Source organism: Lissotriton vulgaris, chromosome 1_1 (genome assembly GCF_964263255.1).
Source record: "Lissotriton vulgaris chromosome 1_1, aLisVul1.2, whole genome shotgun sequence".
Taxonomy (NCBI): Eukaryota; Metazoa; Chordata; class Amphibia; order Caudata; family Salamandridae; genus Lissotriton; species Lissotriton vulgaris.
Genome location: NC_141685.1, coordinates 1,735,184,952 through 1,735,199,130, shown reverse-complemented (window position 1 = coordinate 1,735,199,130; position 14,179 = coordinate 1,735,184,952).

Genomic DNA, 14,179 nt, shown 5'->3' with positions numbered 1-14,179 from the left:
ACTGGCTCCCCGTCAACAAAAGAATAACGTTCCGTCTCCTCACCCACGCACACAAAGGCCTCTACGACCTAGGACCCGAATGCCTCAACACGCGCCTATCGTTTTACACCCCCACCCGCCAACTACGATCATCCCATCAAGCCCTCGCCGCAATATCACGCATCCATAGATCCACCATGGGGGGTAGATCCTTCTCCTATTTAGGGGTCAAAACATGGAATTCTCTCCCCACCCACCTCTGCCTTACTCAGAACCACCTCTCCTTCAGTAAATAACTGAAAACCTGGATATTCGATAAGTAAGTACCCCCCCCTCCCTCAAGCGCCTTGAGACCCTCTGGGTGAGTAGTGCGCTATACAAATGCTGAACTTGAACTTGAACTTGACTCTGTTTCGGACCTTTTTTCACTTCCTCTTATTTTGAACTTTATGATTTCCAATTCCTCAACTGAATCTAGTGTTTCTTTTGTTAATTCAGTTCTTTTACAAGGAACTTCTCCATGGCTGGTACTTGGAATCTCATCCTCATTGTGAATTATTTCCTTTTCACCAGTTTTGAGCTTTACGTTCCTGTCCTCAAAATTTTCTGTTTGATCTTCAGAGCTCTCACCTTTACCAGTTTTACTTTGCTCTTTTTCAGTGTCCAAACTGGTACTTGGTACGTCCAGATGTCGACTTACAGGTCGATTTTCAAGATCTGGAATTTCAATTATCTCATTCTCTGCTTCAGATGCTGAACTTGTGTCTGATATCTCCAGATGTCGACGTACAGGTCGAGTTTCCGGATTTGGTGTTTGGTCTGTTTCACCCTCTGTGTCAGAGTCTGAACTAGCATTGACTCTTCCAAATGCTGATTTTCAGGTTCTGGTACTCGAATGGTGTGGCTCGCATGAACCCACCTTTTTACACCGGCACACTTCACTGCTGTGGTGCTGCCAGGATTACTTGTCGTGGTCTATCCCAGCGTGGAACTAAGCAGTTTTTCCTTCTGAGCACTTTTATCCGAACCCAGTCTCCAGGACTCAGGTCATGAGCTGGATGCTTTTCCTTTGTACTCGCATCAATCCCAACCTGGTGAATTACAGAAGTCACCACGTCAGACAGACTCTTGCAGTAATCCAGTATGATATCATCATTTATAGTTAACAGTTTGTCGACTGGTACAAATGCTTGTCTCATTTCTCGTCCCATCAGTATCTCATGAGGACTCAACCCTGTTTTTCTGTCTGGTATGCTTCTTAAGGTCATTAAAACAAGTGGCAAAGCATCAGGCCATTTTAGTCATGTGGCCAAACGCATTTTTCCCAGTCTGATTTAGATTCTTCCATTAACTTGTTCAACTACTCCAGAAACCTCTGGCCTGTAAGCACAATGCAATTTCTGTCAAATGTCCAATGCTCCACATATCAACTGTATGAGTTCATTTTGGAAGTGACTTCCTCTGTCTGTTTCAATTATCACTGGAAAACCAAATCGGGGAATAATTTCCCTTAGAAGAAGCTTTGCTACAATAACTCCATTGTTCCTTCTGATGGGAAATGCTTCAACCCATCCTGAAAACAAACAAATGATCACAAGTACATATCTCAGATGATTGCATGGTGGCATTTCTATAAAGTCTAACTGCATTTTGGTGAAAGGACCTCCCTCCCGTCCTATGGTTCCCAGACTTACAACAGTTTCTCGTCCTGGATTCAATTGTTGACACACTAGACATCTTTGACATAAACTCTCGTTAATAATGCGGAAATTGGGATTATACCAAGTTTGTCTGAAAAGTCTGATTATTGCATCTCTACCAATGTGTGCTTGGCCATGGTACATTTGGGCCATATTGGAGATCATGCTATCAGGCAATACTGATCTTTCATCTCTGTATACCCAAATTTCGTCTTCCTCTCTTTGTCTGCAACATGCTTTTTATCCATGTATCTTTTTCCTCATCACTTGCCCCTCCTTGCAATTGTCTCACTTCCTGCCAAGTCTCAATTATGTTAGTAAGCATCAAAGAACTTGAAACATGTTATTTTTCCCTATCCCGATTTATAGAGGCTGTGTTTTTAGCACACTACTGGGCAATTGCATCAGCAAATCGGTTACCTTTTGTGACATAGTCATCTCCATTTTTGTGAGCAGCACACTTCACCACAGCAATTTTCCTTAGCAGCTGTATCGCCTCAAGCAACATTCTTACAAACTCATCATTTCTAATAGGTGATCCTGCAGAAGTCATATATCCTCTTTGAGACCACAGTTGCCCATAATCATGGACAACCCCGAATCCAGATTGACTTTCAGTCACTACGGTAATTCGGACATCTTTTTCCAATTCGCATGCTCGAATCAAAGCAATCAGCTTAGTCCTTTTAAACGAGATGCTTCCATGACATCTGCCACTGTGCATACGGCATAGACAGCACTCAAAACACCTAAATCAGTTCTCAGACAAGAACCATCCACAAACAACACATAGTCTGATTCTTCCAAAGGTTCATCCTTAATGTCAGGTGTTGGTTTGGTACAATACTCAAGCACATCGATACATTTATTATCAATGTCATTTTTGACTTCTACATCCAATGTATCAGGTAGCAAAGTTGAAGGATTCCCATTTACACATCTTGCAACCGTCACATTGTCTGCACCCAGAATCACTTTCTCATATCTGGTCAAATGACTGTCATGTACTGTGTCTGTGTCTTGGTTCTAGTGAGGAGTATTTCAACTGAATGTGGTACATACACCTTAACTGGGTACCCCATCACTATACCTTCACTCTGTTCCAAACTAACACTCATTGCAGCAACAGCTTTCAGACATCCAGGCAATACTCTGGCTACTGGATCCAAAATAGCGGAAAAATATGCAATCGGTATTCTCATTTTTCCATGCCTCTGAATCAGAACTGATAATGCACACACATCTCTTTCACTGCAATACAACTCAAACTCTTTTTCATAATCAGGCATGCCTAACGCTGGTGCTTCACACAAGCTAGTCTTCCATTGCTCAAATTCTCCCATCTCCCTTTCATTCAGCAGTATAGGGTCTTTTACATCTCTTTTTGTTAAGCGCTGTAAGGGTTTTGCAATTAATGAGAATCCACTTATCCACTGTCGACAAAACCCAACCATTCCAGGAAACATTCTCACTTGCTTCTGTGTCTTTGGAGGGTTCATTCTTCTGATAATTTAATTCTTTCTGAGGTCACTTTTCTCGTCCCTTTTCCAATCTTATGACCTAGGTATTGTACTCCTTGTTGACAGAACTGTAATTTTGATGAGACACTTTATGTCCTCCTTCTGCCAAATGATTCAGCAATGCAATGGTGTCAGATATACAAGCTTCTTTGGTCCTTGATGCCACAAATGGTCATCAATATATTGAACCAAAACAGATTTCTCAGGCATTTTTAGACTTTCTAATGATTTCTTCAACATCTGATTAAAAATGGAAGTACTTTCAGTATACCCTTGAGTAATTCGGCACCATGCCAAAATACGCTCACCAAACCTGAACGCAAAAATTGGCAGACTTTCAGGATGTAATGGAACTGTAAAGAACGCATTACACAAATCAATGACTGTGGACCATTCGGCATCATGTGGAATTTGATACAATATCACAGCTGGATTTGGTACAATTGGACAACATGGGACAACAATTTTATTCACTTTTCGTAAATAATGCACTATCCTAAAAGTTCCGTTTGGCTTTCTCAATCCCATTATGGGTGAGTTACATGGGCTACTCATTATTTCTTTCAATATTCCTTGTTCAATCATTTTGTCAATTACAGGGGTTACTCCTTCAATTATTTCTGGCGTTAATTTATACTGTGGGGTATTTGGATAAATAGCTCCTTCTTTTGCAGTACTTTTTACAGGACTTACATCTTTCCTTAGACCTATCTCTTCTCCTGTAAAGTCCCACACCTCTTCTTTGACCATTTCTTTTAATTCAGTTGGGATTTTCTCTTTGTAAAACACAGGAAACATTTAATTATTTTCTGAGTCTATTTTCGACATTGTCATTTTATACAGAATATCATCATCTGCTGTCTGAAAAGCAATGCCATCTGGTGAACAGTAAATGGCACAGTTTATTTTGCAGAGTATGTAGCATCCAAGCAAATTAACAAGACTGCTGTCACATACTACAAAGCGATGCATCTCTTTAAAATTTCCAATATCCACCTCCACGGTTTTGTGAGAGGAGTTTTACTCTGTCTGTTTGTTACACCTACAACTTGGATATGCTCACCTGAGAGAGGATGGTTTTGAATTTCTACTGATCTGACTGTAGAACGGGTACCACCTGTGTCCACTAGGAAAGTAATATTTACACCATTCACCTTTCCATTCACAAAAGGACCAGACTGATCTACCTCCAGAGTTGCGCCAAGCACGCACTCCACTTCCTCTCCGTCAATAACTTTCATAACTTTCACATACACACCGTACGGTCCGTACAACCCATGATCGCAGGGGTACGCACCGTACCCCTGTGATCATGGGGTGTATGAGCCGTACCCCCATCGTACATGGGGTACGGCTCGTACACCGATCGTACATGGGGTAAGGCTCGTACACCGATCGTACAATGGGGGTACAGCTCGTACACCCCATTATCGCAGGGGTACCGTGCGTACCCCTGCGATCATGGAGGGTACGCACCGTACCCGGGGGGGACCTTCCGTACCTGTTTCGGCACAAACTCTGCTTTTACAGCTATTTTCAGCTCCCGTAGAAAAAGGGTCGTACGGTGCGAACCCGACACGTATCGTACTTGCTGGGTCGTAAAAACCAGCCGCGAACCGTACAGATGTCGCGTACAGCGGGTTCCGAGGGAGAATCGTACGGAGATTAGAGTTGTACGGTGTCTTGTACGACTCGTACGGAGTACGGCTCCTGGTACGAATCGTACTTCGTCGTACGTACGGGGGATGTTGCTGTCAGGAACTAGCAAGGCGCCTACCTAAAATGATAAACTACATCTCCCAGAAGTCCTGGTGGTGGGAGTGGCGCTATAAAAGGAGGGGCAGGACCACCTGACATTGCTCGTGATTTTGTGCTATCTGTAATACTTGAGATTCGGAGTCATTAGTTTGTGGCAGCGCTTCTCGTTCTGGTTCCTTAGATACCGAAGAGCTGCACATTTCTGGAAACAAAGGCATTTGAGAGAGTTCGTGCCTTTGTTTATTTACACTACCCGCCGTCCAGACTGCTGCCGGCGTTCCTGTTCGCAAGCAAGCGAGCGGAGCGAAGGCGTTTCCTTTCAAGAGGATTGCAAGGAAAGAACTCTGGGCTGACAAACAGTGCCAGCGGGAAACGGAGAGCTGCCGGCGTTCCTGTTCGCAAGCAGGCGAGCGGAGCGAAGGCGTTTCCTTTCGAGAGGATTGCAAGGAAAGAACTCTGGGCTGACAAAGATCACCTACGGGAAAAGGAGACCGTGAGTAAAAGCGGAGTTTGGGACTCTAAACAATCCCGATAGTTTAAAGACAGCGCGTGGTGTTAACGCGTGTCTTTGGATTTTGTATAGTTTGCATTTTTGATTCCTTTTGGGAAGGAGCCATTGGTTTGTTGAACTTGCACGGCGGTGCAAATTTGCTGGTTCAGGACAGTTGTAGAGCGGAGCGTAGTGGGAGGTCATTCCTACACGCTACCGTTCAGAAGAAGGTCACTAGTGTCCTATCCTTTAAGTGCCAAAGCGGAAGGTAGTGGGGCCCTACACCTTGCCGTATTTGGAGATCTGGAACCATTTGGAATCTTGTGGAGTACATTTTACTAGAGCAGAGGACAGTGGTTGGATGCTACATCTTACCGTGTCTATTTTGGAGCTTTTTGCTGTTTGATCATAAAAGGAACTTTTTGGCTTTACACTTCTTCTAGAATTACACTTGGGGAATGCGGTGTGTTATGAATGCAGCATAAGGATATCAACATAAACAAGGAGGGGTATGTTCTAATAAGATCCCAACAAATACCAAGTGGAGTTCTTTTCTGTTGCCAGAGTATAATCTGTTTTCTTGTGTTCTTTTAGGAACCAGAGGTACCGATATCCGTGATAAGTTATATAAGGGATAGGAGGAGAATACTTCACTCACAAAGGTGAACATGGTTGTCCTTCTAGCGAGAATGCAATGAGAGTAGGTTGAGTAGTGAATAACATTAACCTGTGTGTTCCTTTTCTTGTCTTTCAGCTGTCCCTTCCCTGCAGTCCCCATCCGTCCCCTCCTTGTTCTATATTTTCCCTCGCCCTATCCCTCGAACACCCTGTGCTTTTACGTCAGTGTGTTGGTGTGGTCGGAGGTGGAGCCCTATGTACCACAATCGGATCATGCAGCGTGGAGCCTGACAGAATCACGAGCCCACGAATTGCATTCTGCCTGGTCCGGTTGTTGTACATATGGCCACCTTGGAGGACGTGTTGCGGGCTCTGGTCCTGGTTCAACAGGAGCTGGCATCATCCAAGGCAGAGGCTGCTGCACTTAAGGATAGGGTAGAACAGTTATCTAGGAATCCTTTTTCAGCTAGTCCCTCTCAAATACAAGTTACTGTTCCTCCCCCTATTCCGTTGGCTACCCCAGAAAGGTATGCTGGTGATCCGCGTAAAACACAGGTGTTTTTGACTCAGGTGATGCTCCATTTCTCTTGTAAACCGGCTTCCTTTCCCACTAATCACTCAAGGGTTGCCTTTGCTATTTCGTATTTGGTGGGGGATGCCGCTAACTGGGCAGTACCTCTGATAAAGAGAGACGATGCTATCTTGTCTAATTGGACTGCATTCAGAAACGAATTCGAGAAGGTTTTTGACCGGAGGGCCACAAACTTCAGTGCCGATAAAGAGTTGTTGACCTTGCGTCAGGGCAGGAGTGATTTGATAACGTATCTAACTACTTTCAATCGACTAGTGGCTGAAACTGAATGGCCAGAGGGAAAGAGGATGTCTTTGTTTTATCAGGGATTAAGAGATGAACTAAAAGATGGGGTGGCGCAGATAGACCCCCAACCCACTACGTGTGTAGACATGGTGAATCTGGTTTTAAGGCTGGATGGTAGACTGACTGAGCAGAGTGGAGATAGGAGAATGGGACAGGGGCTACAACCGTATAGCGAGTTCCCCTCCTAGAGCTATAGATGCAGCTGAGGACGGGTCGGAACCTATGGAAATAGGAGCTATTAGACCCCCTCTGTCTAAAGATGAGAAAGAAAGCAGAAGAGTACAAGGCCTTTGTATGTACTGTGGCAAAAAAGGGCATTACATACGTGAATGCCCTTCTAAGCCCAAGAATCCCTCTAGTTGGAACATGAATAAGAGAGTAGTTGTTTCCACTATAGGAAGGGAGACAGACAACATGTTAGGGCCTTCACCCCGAGAGATAGAGACACCTGATTGGAAACTCACTTCCCTATCTTTACCTGGGATAGGAGAGAATGAGTCCCACTTGGTTCTTACTATGTCCTTAGAGTGTGAGCAGAAAATCCATCAAGTAAGGGTTATGTTGGACTCAGGAGCTACAGGTAATTTTATTGATAATGGGTTGGTGTCTCGTTTGGCTATACCCAGAGTACCTAGGGACAAACCAGAGGAGGTTTTGGCAGTAGATGGACAGCCCATAAAATCAGGTCTAATAGTTGAGAAAACAGCTGAGGTGGTGTTATCAATAGAAGTGTCAGAAGGGAGACATGTGGAAAAGATAGCGTTGAACATTATAGACGCTCCTCAATATGAGATCATATTGGGGATGCCGTGGTTTACGTACCACAACCCTTCTATTAACTGGAAAACCCGAACTGTGCATTTTGTGTCTGGGTATTGTCAGGAACATCTGGTGTCTTATGCATGCTCACCTGTAGAGGTGTTAGCATGTCAGTGCATGGTGGCCACATTGGCAGAGAAAGAGGTGATCACCTTCCGCCCTGGGTCGGGAAACCGGAAGACTGACGCCTTACCTCGACAGTCACTGCCAATCAAGGAGGGAGTGGAAGATAAACAGGCTATCAGTCCTACAGGGAAGGTTCTTTGCGTGGTGAGGGCGGAGCTGGCCTGCAATAATGCGTGGCATAGTTCCACTGGAATGTTCCCCTTCCTAGCTAATTCCGGATTTGAAGCAATCACATTGCCGGTTGATAGTCCTGCCGATCTCCGCTATCAGCCTTCTGTTAAGGAAAAGGTCTTAATGCTGAGGAGGGTTCATAAGGGGGTGCAGGTGCGTTTGAACAAGGTCAAGGAGGTGTATAAGAAATGGGAGGTTTGTTCTGATGTGCATGCACCTGGGGCGGTGCAGACTGTTCACCGAAGGTTTCCTGCTAAGCCTGGTCCTAGGAGGCGCTAGGGACGGGGACATACTGTCAGGAACTAGCAAGGCGCCTACCTAAAATGATAAACTACATCTCCCAGAAGTCCTGGTGGTGGGAGTGGCGCTATAAAAGGAGGGGCAGGACCACCTGACATTGCTCGTGATTTTGTGCTATCTGTAATACTTGAGATTCGGAGTCATTAGTTTGTGGCAGCGCTTCTCGTTCTGGTTCCTTAGATACCGAAGGGCTGCACATTTCTGGAAACAAAGGCATTTGAGAGAGTTCGCGCCTTTGTTTATTTACACTACCCGCCGTCCAGACTGCTGCCGGCGTTCCTGTTCGCAAGCAAGCGAGCTGAGCGAAGGCGTTTCCTTTCAAGAGGATTGCAAGGAAAGAACTCTGGGCTGACAAACAGTGCCGGCGGGAAATGGAGAGCTGCCGGCGTTCCTGTTCGCAAGCAGGCGAGCGGAGCGAAGGCGTTTCCTTTCGAGAGGATTGCAAGGAAAGAACTCTGGGCTGACAAACATCACCTACGGGAAAAGGAGACCGTGAGTAAAAGCGGGGTTTGGGACTCTAAACAATCCCGATAGTTTAAAGACAGCGCGTGGTGTTAACGCGTGTCTTTGGATTTTGTATAGTTTGCATTTTTGATTCCTTTTGGGAAGGAGCCATTGGTTTGTTGAACTTGCACGGCGGTGCAAGTTTGCTGGTTCAGGACAGTGGTAGAGCGGAGCGTAGTGGGAGGTCATTCCTACACGCTACCGTTCAGAAGAAGGTCACTAGTGTCCTATCCTTTAAGTGCCAAAGCGGAAGGTAGTGGGGCCCTACACCTTGCCGTATTTGGAGATCTGGAACCATTTGGAATCTTGTGGAGTACATTTTACTAGAGCGGAGGACAGTGGTTGGATGCTACGTCTTACCGTGTCTATTTTGGAGCTTTTTGCTGTTTGATCATAAAAGGAACTTTTTGGCTTTACACTTCTTCTAGAATTACACTTGGGGAATGCGGTGTGTTATGAATGCAGCATAAGGATATCAACATAAACAAGGAGGGGTATGTTCTAATAAGATCCCAACAAATACCAGGTGGAGTTCTTTTCTGTTGCCAGAGTATAATCTGTTTTCTTGTGTTCTTTTAGGAACCAGAGGTACTGATATCCGTGATAAGTTATATAAGGGATAGGAGGAGAATACTTCACTCACAAAGGTGAACATGGTTGTCCTTCTAGCGAGAATGCAATGAGAGTAGGTTGAGTAGTGAATAACATTAACCTGTGTGTTCCTTTTCTTGTCTTTCAGCTGTCCCTTCCCTGCAGTCCCCATCCGTCCCCTCCTTGTTCTATTTTTTCCCTCGCCCTATCCCTCGAACACCCTGTGCTTTTACGTCAGTGTGTTGGTGTGGTCGGGAGGTGGAGCCCTATGTACCACAATCGGATCATGCAGCGTAGAGCCTGACAGTTGCAGGGTACGATTCATATGGGAAAAACGCTCCGGTTTTTCCCAAATCGGAATCGACCCCTCTGTGTAAGAGGTTGGTAATGGCACCTGACTCTGTTGAGTAACTACCTGTTGCTGTGGGGATGACTGTTGATTTACCTCATTCTCCACCTGTGGATTCAATTATTTTTTTTCAGGGTTAACCTTTGGGGTAACTAACACTCGTTCTTCCAATGCCCTATCTTGCCGCAATTATGACATGGCCATTTCTTTTTAGCCTCATCTATATTCATTTGCCCTTTTCCTATATTTATATTACCTTTCATTTTTCTTTTCTTTAAGTTTTGCTGTTTGGCGTCAATTTCATCACTACAATACTTTGCATATCTCAACACATCATCCACTGAACTGGACTGCCAACACATCATGTGGTGTTTTATCATTTCGCCTATTTCAGGTCTCAAACTAAACACAAATCTATATACAAAATGACTCATATCCTTCTTACTGAAGGTGTCATATCCACTGTATTGTTTAAAAACTAGCAGCAATCCCTCATAATAAGCATGTACAGATTCTTTAGGTTCTTGGAGAGTTCTATCAATTTTCAAGCAATCTGTTTCTTTAGGAGGAATTTTATTTTTCAAAAATGTTATAACTTGATCATATTTCCTCATTACCTCTAGACCTGGAGCACCTGTTTTAGCATCTCTTGGATATTCTTCTTTTGCCCAATCAATGGTAATTTTACATTCTGTCCACAAATCTGCAGGTACAACTATGTCAAACAATTCATCTAAATCTTCCCACAATACCTTTGAAACTTTAACAAACCTATCTACCTGTCTATACCATTCTACAGGTTTTTCTCGTAATCTTGGGAAATCATTTGTGAATGACAATATATCCTGTCTAGTCCACGGTACATGTACATAACCTCCTCCTGGTATTTCTCTCATGGGAAATTCGGTCACTACTGGCTCCTTTTCTTGAACAGGAAATGCTAAGGATGTTTTATAACTTGGCGTCTTCCTTTTTCTTTGACCATCTGCTTCTCCATCGATCTACATCTCCCCATTTTATTAATAATACAATCAATTATTTTATTTGGGTTAATCTTCCTGCTGTGTTCAGATTATCTATATCCTTTTCAGTAAAATCTACCCTATAGGGTTTCTGTAACACTTTTATTTTTGCTAATTCTACTTCTAATTCGTTCGCTGTTTCTTCTAGTTTATCAAGTAGATTTTTAGCTCTCCAAGTTATACTTTGCACATGAACAGAAGCTTGTCATCCTGATATGTTTTTAGTCTTTCAGTTCCAATAGTTCCAATAATCAGTTCTTCCATGTCTATTTTCAATCTAACCACATCTAAAAGTTTAGGTTCCAAATCTTTCTTTTGTAAGGTTTTAATCCAATCATTTAATTCTTCTGCTGTTGGCCCTATCAGAGTTTTTGTCAAATCTACTTCTTCTATACTTCTCTCTGAAGCAGAGATGATGATTCCGCTCCTATTGGAATTTTATATATTGGACTTTGATTCATAGTTAAATCAGGTGGAGTAGTTCCAACTGTATTCTTTGCTTCATTTAAGACAGGGTAAATCTTCTCTTTCACTTTCTCCAGATTCGGATTTAATGGAATGGTTAACGAAGGCTCATTCATTCTCTGATTTTCAAAAACTGGTATTACAGGACCTATTGTTACTGGTACAGTTACAGCTTCTATATTTCTGGTTAACTCTTGGATTTTATCAGCTAATTCATTTGTTGTTCTCGCTAATTTAGAAGTACTGGGGTTTTCAACTTGTCTTAGCTCTTGTTTTTCCGGGGTACTTTTTACTTCAGTATATCGTTTTGGGGTTTCTGTCAATCCAATCTCCATTGGCTGTGCATTTGGTGTCACCACTGCAGAAGTTGGTTGGTATGGAGGGGGTCTTCTATTTAGAATATCCTCCACCACCTGATCTTCCGTGTCACTAACTCCATAACCACCCTTTTCTGATAATACATTTTTACTATTCTCTGTACATTTTCTCCCTACAGTTTCATCAACTGTTCGCATTGGATACATTCCATTCCACATGTCAGCATTTCTCCATCTTCTCATTATACTCTCATGAGTCGTTCCCCATAATCCTCTTGGGCCAAACCGACTAACTTTTGCATCTCTGAATCTCTCTCTTTCTCTTTAATGCATCTCATCTTCCCATTTTATCAAGGCTTCAAATTGTGTTGGTCTAGGTCTCGGTTCAAGTTTTACCATCTTCTCTCTCAAATTTCCAAACACTACTGCGCAAAATGAACCTGTTTCCGGAAATACTAATACTCCATAATTTTTAGTATGTTTCGCCCAATTTTCTAGTCATATGCAAGTATGATAGCCATATTTCGTCATCATGTATGATGCTGGCGTTTTCGGTGGAGGAAGTATTTTTCCCTCGCCGGTAACTAGTTCCTTGTCCTTCTTGAATACATTCGTAATTTTCTTGAACCATGAAGATTACTCCCTGTCTCGCTCATAATAATAATCCATTTTCCGAAGATTTTCCATTCAAAACAATTGTACAATCCTTTTTAGCCTGTTCCAATATTCTATCCTATCCCAGCGGGATTCACACTAACGCACCAATCAGAACAGTATACGTCACAAACACACTGACCTATTCCAGTGCAGTTCTTGCTAATAGACCAAGCAGATTTGCAAACCTCACAATCACGTTTACCTATCCCAGCGCAACTCTTGCTGATGTCAGCTATACTACTGCTTCTGCTGACCCCTCCTTTACAAAATTTATCAGCACTTTATTTATATATTTTATACAGCCTAAATCAGTTAGCTATGACACAAAAACATTTCCATTGTCTAATTCACTAGAACCAAAGCAATAGTTTGTCCAAGCACACAAGATTTTCTGTATTTCCAGTAGGCAGCGCTTACCTCCACCCTACCACAGAATTCCATTTCGTTGATAAAGTAGCACTTCCCTCTACCTTACCCTTCTATCATGCAGAAGGCAAGCACATTTTTCTGGGGATAAAACACATGTAGAGACTACTGCTCCTGAGGATTAAGGCCAGAGTTTCACGAGAATACCTAATGCGATTCTCTCAACACAACTCATACAGGAACTCCCTAACATAACACCTTCCTGTGTTATCCTTTGAAAGTAGACAATGCACAATTCCATGTAACTACCTTGTTACATATTTCCACTCCCTACTTCCCGGAAGCTTCAAAATTCCGACTACACATAACGTAATACAAACTCAACATGTAGTATTAAACTTAAAATATCAATATACATTTATCTCCAAACTAACTTATAGTAACCAGTCAGACCTCTGCTACCAAGAAATCTAATGCAGCGCGGCTCTCAAACATACCCCACAATTCCTTTCACTTAACTCAGGAGCTAACTCTTTTACTCATCCGTGGGGGCCATTGCACCGTGAGTCACACACACGCACACCACACGGCTCCTGAATCAGTGAAAACAGAAGGCGAGCTGCTGGATAGGGGGGTACCTCATTAGCCTAGATTCTAAAATTCCTATACATTATATACAAATATAAAATATATCGAATTCTTTTAGCAGACATAAGGAAATGACATCAAGGTACTCCGCTGTTTGGTCGGTGGACCAACTAGTAGAAGTCAGTTGATGGCGATTAAGACCGAATCTATGACAGAATATCGACGGACATAATATCGACCTACAGAACATCGAAGCTGGAATATCGAAGGCAAGTATATCGACACCCTATCTACAACATGGTAAGTACAAAAATATCGAAACCAAAATATCAATGTTAAAAATATCGTAATTAAAAATATCGGTTTTTTTCAGTTAAAAAAAGTTAAATAAAGTAAATAATACTTATAAATAAAAGAAACATATTTAAACATTTTTAACAATGTTTAAAATTAATAAATAATACATATTGAATGATATAACTTTAATTAAAAATAAACATAACATATAATATATACTTACCTAATAATACATTTTATTAATTATTTTAATTACTTATAAATTATTAAAGTATACTATGAATTACAAAAATATCTACACACATAAAATAATAACATAAATAAAAATAAACAAATATATTTAATAAATTAAAAAAATTAAATACACTTTCAATATTTTAAACTAAATTAAATACAACAGTATCTAAAATAATACAAAAAATATTAAATGCATAAATAAATAAAACTACTATTTAAAGTCCCAAAAAAACAACAGTCATGAAAACATTGGATAGCGTAGAATGTAAAATTACTATTCCTACTCCAGAAAATTAAACAGTAGGGAGAGCGTTAAATAGCGTAAGGGTAAAAATTACAATTAAGAAGTAAAACTAACCGTGAAGAAGGGTCTAAGGGGAAGAGTTTAAAGACCTGCTTGCATCCTATCCCCCAATCTAACAAGCATT